Raw genomic sequence first — 14944 nt, 5'->3', positions numbered from 1 at the left:
ACACAACTGGTTAAATAATCGCTGGTCTTTTAGCAGAATATTCATGAATCGCAGTTATTTATAGATTTCAAGAGTTTTTGCAGATGTTTGCTCTGCAGCATGCATGCATTTCTGTTGGAAACAAAACCCCAGCTAGCAAATTCTGAGCAAAAGGTCAGCGAGGACCGGCGGCTGGGAGCCCGCAGTGCTGTGAATGGGACAGCCTCCCCTGAAGCAGTTTAGTAGATGATTTAGTGGAGGAAAAAAAGGAAAAAAAAAAAGTTTCACAATGTTTTACTATTTCATTTCTTTTTTTGTGTGTTTAACGTGCGGGGAAGCCAGAGAGGCAATGGGGAAATTGGGAGGGGAGGGGGGAACATGTGAAAAAATGACAGCAGAAACCTCAACTTTTTCTGGTCATTATTTTTGAGATCCCTGCCCAGCTCCTGCACTCGCCTCTGCTTTCTGGTTTCCCTGCTGCCACCCAGTAAGGACGTTAAAGTTGTCGTGCTGGAGGGAGATGCCAGTAACACAGGAATAACTAAATGGTTTTGGCTGGAACCAAGAGGGAAAGGTAACAAAACCCTGTTCCCTGCTTTAAACTAAGCAGGAATTGAACCTCATAATCCGTGTTTCATTAGTCCTGATAGGTAAAAATCACAGGCAGACAGATGTGGCAACGCTTCATGGCTTGGCAAGAAGTTCCTGACCTTGCAGGTTTAAATCTGAGTGGCTCTTCGTGTCCCTTCATCTACTTTCCCTTCCAGGACGTTTTTTGGGCTGTTTGATACAGAACCTCTGGGAGACCTGTGAGTTATGGGATAATAATTCCTTGTCAGGTACCGTGAGAATGGAGCTTATTTTACAAGAATTCCCTTTGATGGAAGTAGGGCCCCTAATTCAAACTCGAGTGTGTTTTTAAGAGACATAGGCATGCGTACAATAAAATCCAGGGAGAACAATTTGCATAGAAAAGCCAGGAAACAGCTGGGCTTACAGACAGCTGAGATTTTAGGGTTGGTTTTCTGGGGGAGCAGGGGTAGAGGTGAGCAGCAGAATTTTAAAGCCAGAGCGCTTTGGAGGATTTTGTTAAATATTATGTGGGAATAATTTTAAAAAATACAGCTGTGTGGCTGTTCCTGAGACCAGGTAAATGTTAATATCGAGGTGGTTGTTCCCTGTAATTAGCAGCTGGCTGTAATGCTGGGAGCCATTTACTTCCCTGGTCATACATGGACGTATTCGTTCTTACTTTCAATTCCTTCCCATAGATGAAATTCAGTACAATCAATGCCAACAAGATTATTTTGAAAGCAGATTGGATTAAAAATCTGATCCCTTATTGAGCTTCCCATTGGCAGATGAGGCTATCCTTACAGAATTAAGATTCGTGTCAGCAACAGATACACTCGCGTGAGCCTGCTCAGCCTCTCACTGGCCTTTTCGTCCTTAAATACCCAACAGAAGTGCCTGGCCAGGCTGCACTTCGTGCACTAATCTTGTTGGTGGTGGTAACTAACACCAGGACAGGAGAAAAATGTATCTGAGAAGCCAGTGATGTGGTCCAAGAGGATGTGGTCCTGGGTCTCAGCCACAAGACTTGTGCCCTGTGCTGCTCCCCAAAAACGGAGGCAGAAACAGCCTCATCCCCTCATTCCACCCCCATCACATGGCCACCTGGAAGCATCAAACCCCATTTTTAGAGGAGCAACTGCGTGTGTGCCTGCAGGCAGGTTTGGTTCCCTGCGTGTGGCAATGAGTCCTTCCTTCCCCCGGTTTTGGCTGCGCTCACGTGGATGCTGCACGTAGGACTGTGGCTTGCAGAGCACACAGCTGACCCCAAAGACCTAAAACCGCTCAGCTCCTGGGACACTGCAGTTCCAGACGGTTTGGGGTGATAATGTCGAAAAGGTGTATTAGGCTCGTTTGGCATCCTTGCCATTTCACATATCTGTTTTAGCAAATAATTCAGTGGGAAGTATCTGGAGAAAATAAGGAGGGACATGACTCTGGAAGTTGCTGTGCCTCCCATTTTACCCCTTCTGTTGTTTTTATTTAACAGAGGAATCACTCTTTTTATAGATTTATTGCCCCAGCCTAGCTTAAAAAGGAAGGGGACAGGACAATCATCAGTGATTTATTTCTTTAATGCATTTTAAATAAGTAGACCCCCAAGAATGAAGCAGTGGTGCATAATTACATTGCACTGGTCACAAAACTCAGGCTGTGCCTGCTGCCAGCTCTTTATTTAACACCTGGTGAGCATAAGTGAACGCGCTGCTGGGGCTGGGAGCTGCAGCTTGCTCCAAGTTGTACAAAATCTGTTCTCTGACGGCAGCTCCTCTCCCAGCAAGGACAGTCAGCTCTTCTCCGTGCCTTCATGTCTGCTTTGGCACTGCAGTTTTGTAGCCTTTTCCACCTGAGCATCGCTGTGAGCAGCTCCTAGAGCTCAGCTCCAGCATCCATCCTGCCCCTGCCCTGCCCTGTGTCCTCCCTCGCTGGTACCTGGTGTGTTCAGCCTGCGGAGGAGCCGCTGCCTGGAGGGGCCCGGAGCTCCTTCCCGGACTGAGGTCTCCTCAATTACAGCAAGCAAAATGGATTTGAATATTCCATTTCCCCTACAAGGACCCCCTGCTAATTTCTGTGTTTTTCACAATTGCGTTTTCCTGTTTTTGTTTAGTTTCTTCATCTTTCTCACCTCCCTGCTGCTGACTAAAGGAGCTGCACAACGGGGGAAAGTGTGACTAACTCGCTGCCTGCACGGGGGAAAGAGTGAGACTGGCTCTGCACATGCTGGTGATAAATGCACAGAGTAAACAGAATGGAAAAGTGGAGAAAAACAGCTTTTTTTCCAACAGTCTCTTTTTTTTTTAGAGCGATGTTAGTCATTTCTTCCAGCAAACATAGGTTAAAACAACTTCCATCATAATAAGATTTACTGCAGAAGCAGCAGTACCAGCTTCAGATTTGGGCTTCCATCTGGGATGGCTTTTACTGTTTCTCGTTGTAAGCTATGAGAAGGGGCGAAAAAAGGTTTTCCCTCTTTCTTTTCAGTCTCTGCTTTTGTTTGGCAGCGAGTGCTGTAGATGCCATTGTGCTGCTTGTCCCCGGTGCCCAGGTCGCGGGACCACGTTTTCCCTTCACGAAGTGCTTCAGCGGAGCTGCTTTCATATTTTTTCCTCTGAGTATCCCAGCGTGGCTTTGGAGAGCAAAGGGAAATCTGTTTTGTGTGTAAACACAGTCCTGCGATGTTTATTCAATGTCTTTGTTTACTTTGAAAGTTAGTCCCATGCTAATGAATTTATAAAACCTACATTATCCATAAAGCTGTCATTGGAACAAAATTTAGTAATAACTCAGGTAATGCATTTAAACCACTAGTGAGTTTGCTCTATCCTGGAGTTGATAAATTCTACGGCTTCATTTGGTAGGAATCAGCAATTTTATGTGGCAATTAATTTTAACAGCAATAGGGAGCCAAAGGACTACATTTTTTTACCCTTTCTTTTCTGCGCTTTTATGGGAATATTCTCGTGTTTAACATTCAGGTGGCGGAACTGGGAAGCAATCTGTGCCTGGGTGAAACGCCGCTCTCCAGGCTGCCCAAACGAGCTGTGCAGTCTGCTGGCTAAACCACGCTGCGGGTTTCGGGTCTACAAGACATGTCAGAACAAGGTGGGGTGGCCCAGAACGTCTGTCCCCAGGATGTGTCTGCACGAACTTGCTGGTTCTTGTTTTCAGCTGGGTGCATCACCACCATCAGGGGTGCCAAAAGCATGAACTCAGAGCAGGGGTTGGGAGATGAGAGTTGCTGAAGCATTTCGGTGCTTGTTTTCCCCTTCCGGTCTCTGCTGGAAAGGTCCCAGTTGTACGATGGGCTGCAAGCCTCTAGTTGTGTAGGATCCAATCTAGGCACCAAAAATGCCTACTTCTATGTTAGCTCCTGCTACCAGGTTTGCGTGGTGTTAGCAGGTCACCGTAGCTCATCGTTCACGTGTCTAACCCCGACGGCGTTCCCAGCAGCGTGCAGAAACCAGCGTAGTTCCTCTAAAGCTGAAATTCGTCTTGTAGCAATAAAAAATATCAAGGGAGGTAATTTTAAGGAGATTTATTTATGATGTGGTTAAGTAACATCCACGTTCTGGTTTTTGCCCTTCATGAAAAGCGAGCTGAGCCATGGGGAGGATTTTGGCATAAGTGACCTTAGAGACACCGTGGCCCGTGGCCGTCGGTGTGCTTTGGCAATCATCTGTGTTACGACTTTGTCAGTTCCCAAATGAGAGCGATGGCCCCGAAATGAGGTTCGTGGAAGTTATGAGCAAGGTCGTGAGCCTGACGGAAATTTCATTTTGTCCGATATTTATTCTGCTGTTTGGGGTTGCGCAGAGTTACCGGTCTGTAAAATGAGGTCGCAGCCAGGAAAGAAAGTTTGGGAGCTGCTGCTTCAGAGCTGGGGTTGAAATTAATTATTTGTATACCTTGGAGGGTTGCACTGGTTTTTAAACAAGACAGCTGGGTTAGAAAAACAGTCTGAATTCATTGTGAAATACGTTGTGTGATGGCCAGCTTTTGAACCTTGCACTCCCTTGGTGCGCTACCAACCAGAAATTTCAAATTGGCTGCTTAAAATTGGCCGTGTAGCCACCCAGATATTTCATCATGTTATTTCAGAAATCCCAGCGGCTCCATGCCGCAGGGCTGGGGAGCAGCTCATTGTAGTAGCAACATTTGGAAAAGTTGGTCTGGTTTAGCTGTGTAGCTCGCGTTATGGCCACAGATACTCAGGCAGCAGAAACGCTGATGCAGAAAGGAAGGCTGGCCTGGCGAAAATGAGCTTGAGTGTATTTAAAAGAAGAAAAAGCCCAGCTGGTGTGGATTTGGATGTGAAAAAAGCAATATCAAAGTGTCAGCTCTGTGGCATCAAAAGAAAATATTCTCTTAATTTTTCTAAGAACAGAATGCCTACAAAATAACACCATTGAAAACTAAAAAGCAGTATACTCCTCAAACACCAATTTGAAATGCCAATGATTCTTAATTTAAAGCAAAAAATCTACAGCAAAATTACTATGTTTTTGTGCACAAAACCTACGGGTTGTCTGGAAAACAAACCCCGATAAAAGAGTGGTGCCAGGCATTTGCCTGTGCTTTTCACAGGGATTTCTCCATAGGGCCTCCTTCCCTGATAGCTCTCTCACCACCGGTTGCCTCTTCTCTCTGCTGATAAACTCTCTGATCTCCTCGCCATCCTCTTGGCTGTTCTGGTTTGGTATGTATGGAGGGTTGTTTTTGAAGTGCATGTTTATGTGCAAGCCATGTTCATAAAACTGAGTCTGTATTCTTTTGAGTGGTGAAGTGCTGACTCTGGACATTTATTTGTTTTTGTACTTGTTGCTTCCTTTTGAAAAAGTCCCGGACAAATATTTAAAGGTGTTCTGCTTAGGCTTGAGTTGCTAATTAATTTCCAAGTCTCTGCATTTCGGGAATATTGAATCGGGAGAGCAGGCGGGGAGCTGCATGGTGGCCCTGTGGGAGGGCGCAGCAGGAGCATCCCTCCCGATGCCTACGCCTGAAGGGTGCCGCGTGGGCAGCCTCCAGTGGCTAATGCTGCTCGAGCTGCAAGCTCAGCGTTTGGTGGAGAAAGCTCCCTTCACCTCATTCTTAACGTTTGACTTGTGACTTTGTTGTTGTGTGTTCTGGTTCCGAGGAGAAAAAGAAAAACCAAGAGAGGAAAGTGGGGTTTGGGTCCACTTCCTGCGCCGTGAGCAACCGTGCTCTGTGTTAGCTGCTGATAAGGAGGTCTTTAAACCCACAGGTTTTTAAACCCAGCACATGGTTGAACACCAGGGAAGATAGATGCTTTTTTCTGTCCCAGAAACAGCCGTTCCCTGACAAAGCCTGTGCCTTTTCGGAGCAGTCCCTGCCAATGCTGTTTGGCTGCAGGGAGAGATGCCCTCCGCTTAGGTGTGTGCGAATGTCGGGGCGTTCATGGATAACCTGCTACGTTTTGTGTCCCCCACAGAGCAGAACGGGTTCTGGTGGTAGTTTGCATGCTGCTTCAACCACAGTTGTGCCTGCATCTTTTAAAAACACATTCTGCTGTAAATGTACCCAAAGCCCTGTGATACTGCCTTGCCAGAAGCAAATCTCTTCAGCGGTCGCCAAAGCTGGCTGTGGTGCTGACGGCTGGCAGCTCCAGAGACAGCTTACTCCATCGCACGCTCAGCCTGCCACACATGATGGCACTCGTGGTTGCCATCTCTGCACTTGGTTTGAAATGCTGAAGCTTCCTTACTGCCCCCTCCTTCTCTCTCTCCCCTTAATTCCCCAGTTTTGCATAAAAGCTTCGCATTTTTAGGGAACCGAAGCAACGGTTCCTTGGGTGGCACTGTGAGAAGACGCAGGGTGCATGTGTTTATATTCACAAGTCACAGAGCTGCTGCATTCCTGCCGTAGGTCCATGTTCACAGCAATATTTTAAAGCCCACAGCCCGTGAGACCGTTCCTCCCTGCTAGCACTTAAGATGGTGTCTATGAGTGTTGGCAGACACGGCACCGGCCCTACTGCAGGCTGCCCCAGAGCAGTGATTGTATTTGCATGCTTCCTAGCAACTTTGTGTGTTGGTTCAATTACAAAGGCCTCGAAAAACGCACTCCATCTGGTTTTCCAACCCCAGATGCGACCACCCCAAAGAGTGACCTAATTCTTCTGTATTTAGACTTGAAAACTTCTCACCAGTTGGTGGTGCGGGAAATCAAATAAGAGTCCTTAGGAGCAATAAGATCCACATGCTGGCCTAATTGCACATGGAGCTAGACTGCTGCTCTTGCTCTAGCGTATCTGCAGTGCCGCTGTCAAAGGCGTATTGTTAGGCGAGGGGAAAACCCACAAATCTTAATCTGAGTAATAATGTAATGTGGCCAGATAATTAGCTGCTCATGATAGGGGCCCCTTGGTGTCTGGTGTGGTGCCTTGTGTGGCGTGGTGCCTTCTGCAGGAGCAGGAGGCCAGGTCGGCCTGGTCTGGAGACCGCGCTTTGTGGAGGGGGACGGTTTCTCCATTTGCCTTTCAATATCATCATTTTTTGTCTGCATTAGCTCATTTGAGAGTGTAATTTTACAGCGTTTTTTAAATCTGGGGGGGGAAAAAGCTACAACTTCCCACCTCTGCATGGTGGGGCCTGGGTGTCCGTGAGGGGCAGAGCAGAAATGAGTGGGGTTATCGTGCAGTAGGACAACGCCACTCAACCTGTGCATATCACCTCCCTCACGTGCCCCACGGTCACTTGGCTGTGACAGTTTGTCTAAGCAGGGCCAGGGCTTGAAGCCACATTATTTTGAGCTTCCCATTAGCCGCCAGTAATCCATCCTGCCTGGCTTTCTTCAGCACGGGGAGCCTGACAGAGAGCGGCAAGGGAAGGTTTGAAACCAACTCCCTCTGCCCTCAAAACTTCAGACCGAGCTTTGAGCACAAGCGAGAGGCAACCAGCCTTAAATATCCCCTCTGTTGACTAGTGCACGCCCTGAATCACACCAGGGCTTGTTTCAGAGCAGGGTTTCCTGTGGGATCCCCCGCGTGCCTCTCAGGAAGCGCGGCCGGGCCGGCGGCCATGGACCTTCTCCTGCAGCCCCTCCATCGAGGCGGTGCCTCACGGCCATGCCCGCGTGCCGCCACATGGCTGCCACGGGGAGGCCGCCCGGCCCCCGGCCAGAGCACAGGAGACGAGGCAGGGCCCCGGGAGACCCGAGCTGTGTCAACAAATTAAGCCGGCGCTATTTTAAGCCGCTCTGTACCTAACGCTTCCTGTTTTTCGGGAGAAACTTCTTGTTTTCTTTGCTTTTATGTTGACGGATTTATTTTAACGGCTTGTTCCTGAAGAAAGGAGTTGCGGGGTTGTTTTTTTTTTTTTGTGTGTTGTTGTTGTTTTGTTTTGTTTTGTTTTTTTTCCTGGTTCTCTTGAAGCGTGCAGGTTGGTGGCCCATGAGAAAGGAAGAGGGCAGCAGGAGGACGCCGGGGCTTGGCAACATGGCCTGGTCGCCAGGGTTATTTTGGGGGTTTTTGGGTGCAGTGAGGGGTCCCGCTGGAGGTAGGCAGCCAGTCAGAAGACCATGGCAATGTTTTCGTACTTTCATTAACACTAAGTTAAGCCATGTGTGGTTCTCTTTCGAGGAGCGTTGGCCTAACCAGTAAGGACAAAGTAAATAGCGTTCATTTCCTGCTGACCTTTTAACACGAACAGATGTTTTCTCTTACAAGTACCATAGGCCACTTCAGTCACTGACCTCATCAAGTGGGCTCCTGCCATTTTCATACTCTGCAGTCTCTAAAACTGCCTCTTTAACCCATTTTGCTGAGCCCTGCCTGCAGAAATGGGTCTCCCTCCTTGGTCACAACCCATGTGCTTTTAACATTTTTAACTTTCTTCTCTCTGGATGAACCAATGACTTCCTCCTCGTTTTTGTCCTCCACGGAGGATGGCAGATGTTTCCTCTGATGCGCCCTATCAGGCTGCCCGGGGGAAATGAGTTTCCCTTTAAACTGTTTTCCCTAGCCGTCCTCTCGTGGGCTGGACTTGCAGCCCCACAGCTGGAGCAGTAAGTCCGTCACCCTTATCCTTGTTTATGTTTTTTGATGAGAACGAAAAGGTCTTGGAGTCACCTCAAGGATCAAAAAATGATCAGGTCGCAGTGCCAAAGCTGAGGCTTTCATTGGTGGGATTTCCCTTCAGCGCTTATTGCACTGTTGTGACCTCCCTGGCATCTGCTGGAGCCTCCTCTGCAACCTCCTCTGCAGCCCCATGGATCTTGGTCCTGCCCAAGGAGTCAAAAAGTTCTTCGTCCCGTCATCCTGACTTGGAGATCTCCTGGCCTTGCTTTTTTTGCCATTCGGTCTTCCCTACTGCATCTCTAAATCTGCTGCTGCAGATGGTGCTGGGTGGAAATCTGTGCAGGACTTGAAGCTTTTTTTGAAGCAAACACGGTAGGAATGAGTAGTGAAGCTTGCTAATTCCTGCCACCTTTTAATTTACTTTTGGCCAAGGGATGTTCAAGTCTGAGCATGACTTCTATGTTTAAGAATACCAGAGATATCAAGTTCATCCAGGAGACATCTGAAGGAAGTTTCTCTGCTGGCTGTCCTGGCCAGAGCCTGCTTTCATCAGCCAGTCCTTCATGGAAGATATGGGGACAATCTCTGGAGTGAGGTAATTCAGGAGAGAGATGTGGTGGCAGGCTGATGGACATGGAGTGAATTTGGTTCACATGTTCACACATTGGTGAAGAGCCACTTTCCAGAGTTGGCGTTGCAGTAGTGTCTTGTCTGGTGGCATGAAGCAGGGTGAGGTATCTGGGATGAAAAAAAGCCCAACTTCAGTACCTGGAGACCCATTTATTATGCATGGCGCACTGTTTGTGTTCCTGAGTAAGTGGCATTCAGTTCGGAGAGCAAAGCCTTCAGTCTTCTTTTGGCTTCAGGTGGGGAGCACTGGAGATAGGAAAAAATACTAGTGTGATTTTCGGTTATTGAGTTATTCCATCTGGAAAGGGATGTGTATAAATTTAAAGGTCATGAAATTAGCTTTATAGACTGTTTGGTTTTTTTTAAAAACATGTTGAATGTAGGTTGATAGAGATTCCCGGAGATAGAGATTTGTTTTTTGTTATGCATTTAATCCTTATTTTAGTAGTTTCCATATGTATTTATTTCAGAAGTTTTACTCCATGAGTTGTGATTTCTATCCAGAGCAGTGGGTCTATGCAGGACAAATAAGAAGAAAAGAAAAACCTTTCCGTGGCTCAGGTTCCCGTTCTTTTCCTGTTCAATTAAAAAGAGAAGTATTCAGAGCCTTAAAAATTCCCTAGCATTACCCAAACATGACCATCTTTATAGTTTCAAGTTTAGAGAAAATGACTCACAGGCATTTTTAGTAAAGGATTGCTCAAAATAGAGTCAAGTATGATTCATATTAGCAAATCAAGACACAACAGAAGCAAGAAAAAAAGCCTTCAACTTGACACTTGCCCTTCCGGATGGGTGCATTGTTAAGGGGATGGCTGAGATTTCCCCTCTGCCTGTGACGGCTGGCAGCGAGGGGAGCAGCCTGCGGGGCATGTGGCAGCTGTGGATGCTCCTGAGCTGTCACCTGGCTGTTTTTGGGGCAGCTGGGGCAGGAGCTGTGCATGGTGAGACCTCCTCCTGCGATGGAGCACATCCTCTGTCAGTCCCAGTTCAGTCTGTCTTGCACGTTATCTGCTGAAGACTTCCTGGACAGATTGGGCAAAACAATCCTGTGATTACATCCCTGCCTTAATGGTCGGAATCCTGCCACCTTTATGTATTGATTTTTATCAGTCAGTGTAATTAGGCAATGCCTAATTGTTGTGGGCACTTACGAAGATCAACCCTTTGAGTCTGAAGTTGAAGATCGTGAAGTCTGTAGTTGGGTGCCCCTCACAAAGATGCCAGGCTTTCACCCACCGATGTTCACACCTTGTGACCAGCACTGTGCTTGGCTGCTCTAAATTTTGAGGTTAGCATGGCAAGAGAGATGTCCCAACTACAGCAATGTGCTGCTTGTAGGGGCTTCAAAAGAGGAGCCAGCCTTTTTGTCTCTACCTGAACACAAGGGGCATTCACAAAGCACGCTTGTAATACAACCCCTGTGAGAAGAATTGTTTAACAAATAGCCAGATAATCTAGTTTGCCTTTTCTGCCGTGTTTTACTTTGCCCTGTGCTGGCAGTCGGCCTTTCCCAGGTTTAACCTTGCACAGAAGATTTTATCTCGCAATCCTGCGGAGACGGCTGCTGATGGTGGAAAACATCACGAACCTAGCGAGTGGATTACTGAGCAAAATCGATTTTATTTGGTACATTCATAGGCTGAAAGGCAACATAATAGCGTCTGCCTTGCTTCCACACCAGCGAGGGGGAAGCGCCCCAACACGTGCTGGAGACCCTGTGCGAGTCCGAGAGGCACCAGCATATTTTGGAGCACTTTCATCACCGACTTCATTCTGATGGCATCATTTTGGCCGACTGAGCAGGACCTGCCGAAATGCCGTAGGTGCACGTGCTGGTGTGCATGTTGTGGCTGTTTTTACCTACGTGTTGAACATTCCCCGTGAGCGATGAGAGCCGAGACCTTGCCCGTGCTCCTTGCAGCTCCTTTGGTTGATGTATGGTGTTTTCCCTCCTTTTTGTCAAAGTGTCCTCTGCTCCAGAGATAATGCAATTGCTATGCAGTGCCGTGCAAATACTCTTCTGTATTTGTATCTCTTTTCTATTTAATTATACTGTATAAATGTCCTCGGTAAATTTGATAAGTTGGGTGAAGGATATTGATTTTCGAGTCTCTTCTCGTGCAGGGCTCCTTGCAGCAGCCGTTCGCCAGGCCTGTTTCCCGAGGAGGTTTTGAAGGTTCAGCAGTTAAGGAGTTGCAGGATAACAAAGGAATTTCTCTCCTCTCCTGGCTGAGCTGCTGATTGCAGGGAAGAGAAAACATTCGTGTTGGCTGGTGGATTTTTAAGCCTTCAACTCTTGTCATCTGTAAAAGCAGGTGGGAAGGGAGATGGAGGTGCGGAACACGCCTATTGCCTGCAACAATTTGCCTATTGCAAATAATTCCTGCTGCCAGCTCTGGGAAGGAACGAGAGGGATGCTCTGGTGTGGGACGAGGTGCGGGGGCAGCAGTGGGGGTCCCTGGGGTCCCCCTTTTCCCCCATATCACCCCTGATGGCAGCAGGAGCAGGAGACAGAGCCGGCGGGCGTGCAGGGAGGCGGGAGGAGGGAATTTGGAGGGTTAAAGCAGGAGGACCAACAGCCTATTTTTAACAGCAGTTTTGAATGTGAAGTGTCACTGGTGTTAAAAAAAGCTCCTGGTAAATAGTGGGGAAGATGCACACGATAGTGGAAAGCCAGCTGCAGCTTTTTGAGCCGGTGGCTGCTGTTCGGGAAGAGGCTGTGAGCACTTGGTTAAGTGTTAATGTTTTAATTTTTCTTTTCTTGGCCTGAGGTCTCCCTACACAAGGGAATTCCTTTAAACCATGCTTAGCTTTCAGCCTTTTAAGATTATTTTTGCTCTTCAAGAGGAAAAGAAGGGAGAAATGTAGATATTTGTGCACGTTCCCATTGCGCTTGCTCTCTTTTCATTCTCTTGGAACATAAAATGTTTTCCTTTCCTTTTTTTTTTTTTTTTTAATTTTTTCTTGAAAATTACACCCTGATCTTTTCTGGCTAATTTCCATGTATTTCTCATACAGGTTTTTAGCCTTGATCTATAATGCAGGCCCGTGGCTGTTCTTGATAAAACTTTGCTCCCGCTGGGGCTTGCATTTCCAAACCCCGATTTTCGGTAGCAAATCGCTTTCTGCAAACGGAGCTGCTGTGGTCTCTCTTGGTGGTGATCCGTGGAGCCGTGCATCCCCTGGCAGTGGCCGCTGCTGTCTGTCCTGTCACCGATCCGCCCATGAAAGGGGCCCTGAGTAGGTGTTGCGACAATAAACCCTAACAGCTCTATAGGAGCTGTCACAGTTCATTGCATCAATAATCTGTGTATTAAGGAGTCCCGAGCAGGCCTTGGCACACAATGGACCGTTACGGCTCCAGATGAGCCTGTGTAAATTTAGGTCAATAACCTGAGTGTTGTTAAATCCCAAAATAGCTTGGGTACAGCAAACTGGCGAGGCTTACAAGAAAGATGTGCAGGTTATGCAAACCTGTGGTGGCCGCAGAGGATGCTCTGACTTACGGCTAAAGGTTAGTGGTGGGAGAATTATTTCATTTTATTTATGGCTGTTATCTAAACCTCTCTCCGCTCACTTTGTTCCCTCCTTCCCTCTTCCTTCATCCCTCTGGAAATTAAACTCCCTGAGCGATGCTGCAAGAGCAGCGAAGGTGAGGTGCGGCGGGATGGCTGGGGAGCCCAAACCCCCCCAAAAATGCTTTTTGCCTTCCCCAAAAGCCACCCTCTGGCCTCATCCCTGAGCCGTTCCCAATCCAAACCCAGGTCCCCGATGCCCCAGCACCCAGCTGGGCTCTCCTCCTCTGTGCCACTGGTAGCATCCTGCTCCTGCCTCCATCCATCCCTTCCCTTAGACCTCTTTGTACGTGGGTGGTGGGGAGAGGAATGCCTCCAGCACAGGAAGGAGACGGCTTTGCCTCGCAGGAGCATGCCTGAATGGGGACGTGGCCTTGAACTCTTGAACTCTTTTTTTTTTTTTTTTGTCTGTGGAGTAAAACTACTGCGTACCTGAAAACAGGACTTAGTCCGATGGAAAGAGGTAGTAAAGAGGGAGCAGATCTCGGACCGCAAGGAGCAGGGTTTTCCACATTTCCATTCTGAGATTTTCCATTTGAGATTTCACCAGCAGTTGGGCAGCAAAAGATGAATTAGCCGAGCTGTTAGAGGTATTACATCTGCTCCCCCCTCCAGAGACTTGCTAGAACATATTTTCTTCGGTGGTAGTAGTAAGTGTTACAAACAAAACACAGTTTTCCCCTTTGAATGTTTCTTTACACAGAGCATCATCTACATAAAAAAAAAAAAAAAGAAAGAAAAAAAAAAGTATGTTAAGCAACACGAGTAGCTTCAGGCTATTTTATTTCATGTTGCTAACTAAGTCAATGCAGATGAGGACTTTTTATGTAAGAGTGCCTTGTAAATATAAGTGCTCAGATAAGAGCAAATTACAGCTCCGAAGATCTGGAGACAGGAGGGTGTTACTGCTCCTTCCTGCTGCTCCCAGCCCAGGGCAAGCTCTGATGGAAAAGAGCTCGAGATAACCTGTGAGACAGCGAGGAACACGGGGAGTTTGTGCCGTGCGGGGCAGTCTGACACCAACCCACAGCAGCTTTCACCCAGCAGATAAAACCTAAAAACCCAGGGCAGGAGGTGGGAGCTGCAGCAGGACAGGCTGAGATGCAAGGTTTATTATTTTATCATTTCTTTCATTTAGGAGCGGTGCAGAACCAAGCTCTTGAAGGAGTTGCAAAGACAGATGATCCGGATTTCAGGATCCTCAGGGATGTAAATAAGACAGGTGGGACATCACGGGCACCCAGAGTGCTAAAAGTGTCAATATCCCATCTCCTTTGGGTTGTTTTGACATTTCTGCACTCACTGTTACAAACTTGAGAGTATATTGGAAGAATGTACTACAAACAGATATTTAACCAAGTTCTCCACCCCAGGGCTCAGCAAACCATGCAGGACAGGAGTGATGGTGCTGTGGGGATCCCCAAAATACCCAGCCAGCACCCGGCCAGCCCTGGCCATGCCTCCAGCCGGACGGCAGCGATGTCGTGGGCTTGGAGCACGCTGGTGGGAGAGACGGGCAGCTTGACGGGGGTGGGAGGATGTGGCTCCCGGCCACGTGGAGGTTTTGGTATGCAGCTCGCACTCAGGAAGTTTGGCCACCCTGATTACAAACATGCGTGTGTTTGGAGATGGATGGCGAGATATTTGCCTCTTTCCTAATTTGATTTGTATTTAGATGGAAGGAGGAAAAACACCCGGGCAGGGAAGTGGGCGGCTTTGTGTGGTTTCCTAGCCAGCAGAAGCTGAAAACGGATTACAGCTCACATTCAGGGGCAGGGTAGTAACTCGAAGGAGCCATCAGAAGGTAAGTGGCCGTGCCCGACCTCCTGGCAGGGAGGAAGTTGAATTTGCCTTTGTTCCGCTCTGCAGACAGATGGGCTCTCCCCTCTAGCTCCAGAGATGGATAGCTGCGTTCAGACACAACTTGTTATTTTTTTTCTCAGTTAATCGTTTGCAAACTTAAAACATAAACTGCTGCTTGAGAGGGCAAAAAGGATGAAATCTGCTGTGCCGGAGTTAGGGAGGGGGAAGAAGTGAACTGAACAAAACCAAACCTTGGAAGCAACAATAGCTGCGCGCCCAAGTGTTTATATAACCAGGACTTTTTATCATAGCTATTTCATCTTATTTTCCTCTTGTCCTTGCTCTT

At 47.7% G+C, this 14944-nt stretch overlaps 1 protein-coding gene across 5 annotated transcripts in view; it reads left to right on the top strand.

The window, feature by feature from the left end:
• The window catches only part of CTBP2 (C-terminal binding protein 2), a 114510-nt gene that overhangs the window by 45933 nt on the left and 53633 nt on the right, over positions 1 to 14944 (top strand). The window contains exon 1 of one of the 5 annotated variants that reach the window (XM_072039902.1): positions 13994 to 14017. The exons of 2 other annotated variants lie outside the window; for them this stretch is intronic. The gene's annotated coding sequence lies outside the window, so the exon portion shown is untranslated. Of the gene's footprint in view, positions 1 to 13993; positions 14018 to 14402; positions 14600 to 14944 lie in introns of those variants that run through there. 2 more of the 5 variants (XM_038180807.2, XM_072039903.1) reach the window with 2 other exon arrangements.

The sequence above is a fragment of the Anas platyrhynchos genome, chromosome 6 (genome assembly GCF_047663525.1).
Source record: "Anas platyrhynchos isolate ZD024472 breed Pekin duck chromosome 6, IASCAAS_PekinDuck_T2T, whole genome shotgun sequence".
NCBI classification, from domain to species: Eukaryota; Metazoa; Chordata; class Aves; order Anseriformes; family Anatidae; genus Anas; species Anas platyrhynchos.
This window is presented reverse-complemented; position numbering and strand designations above follow the sequence as displayed.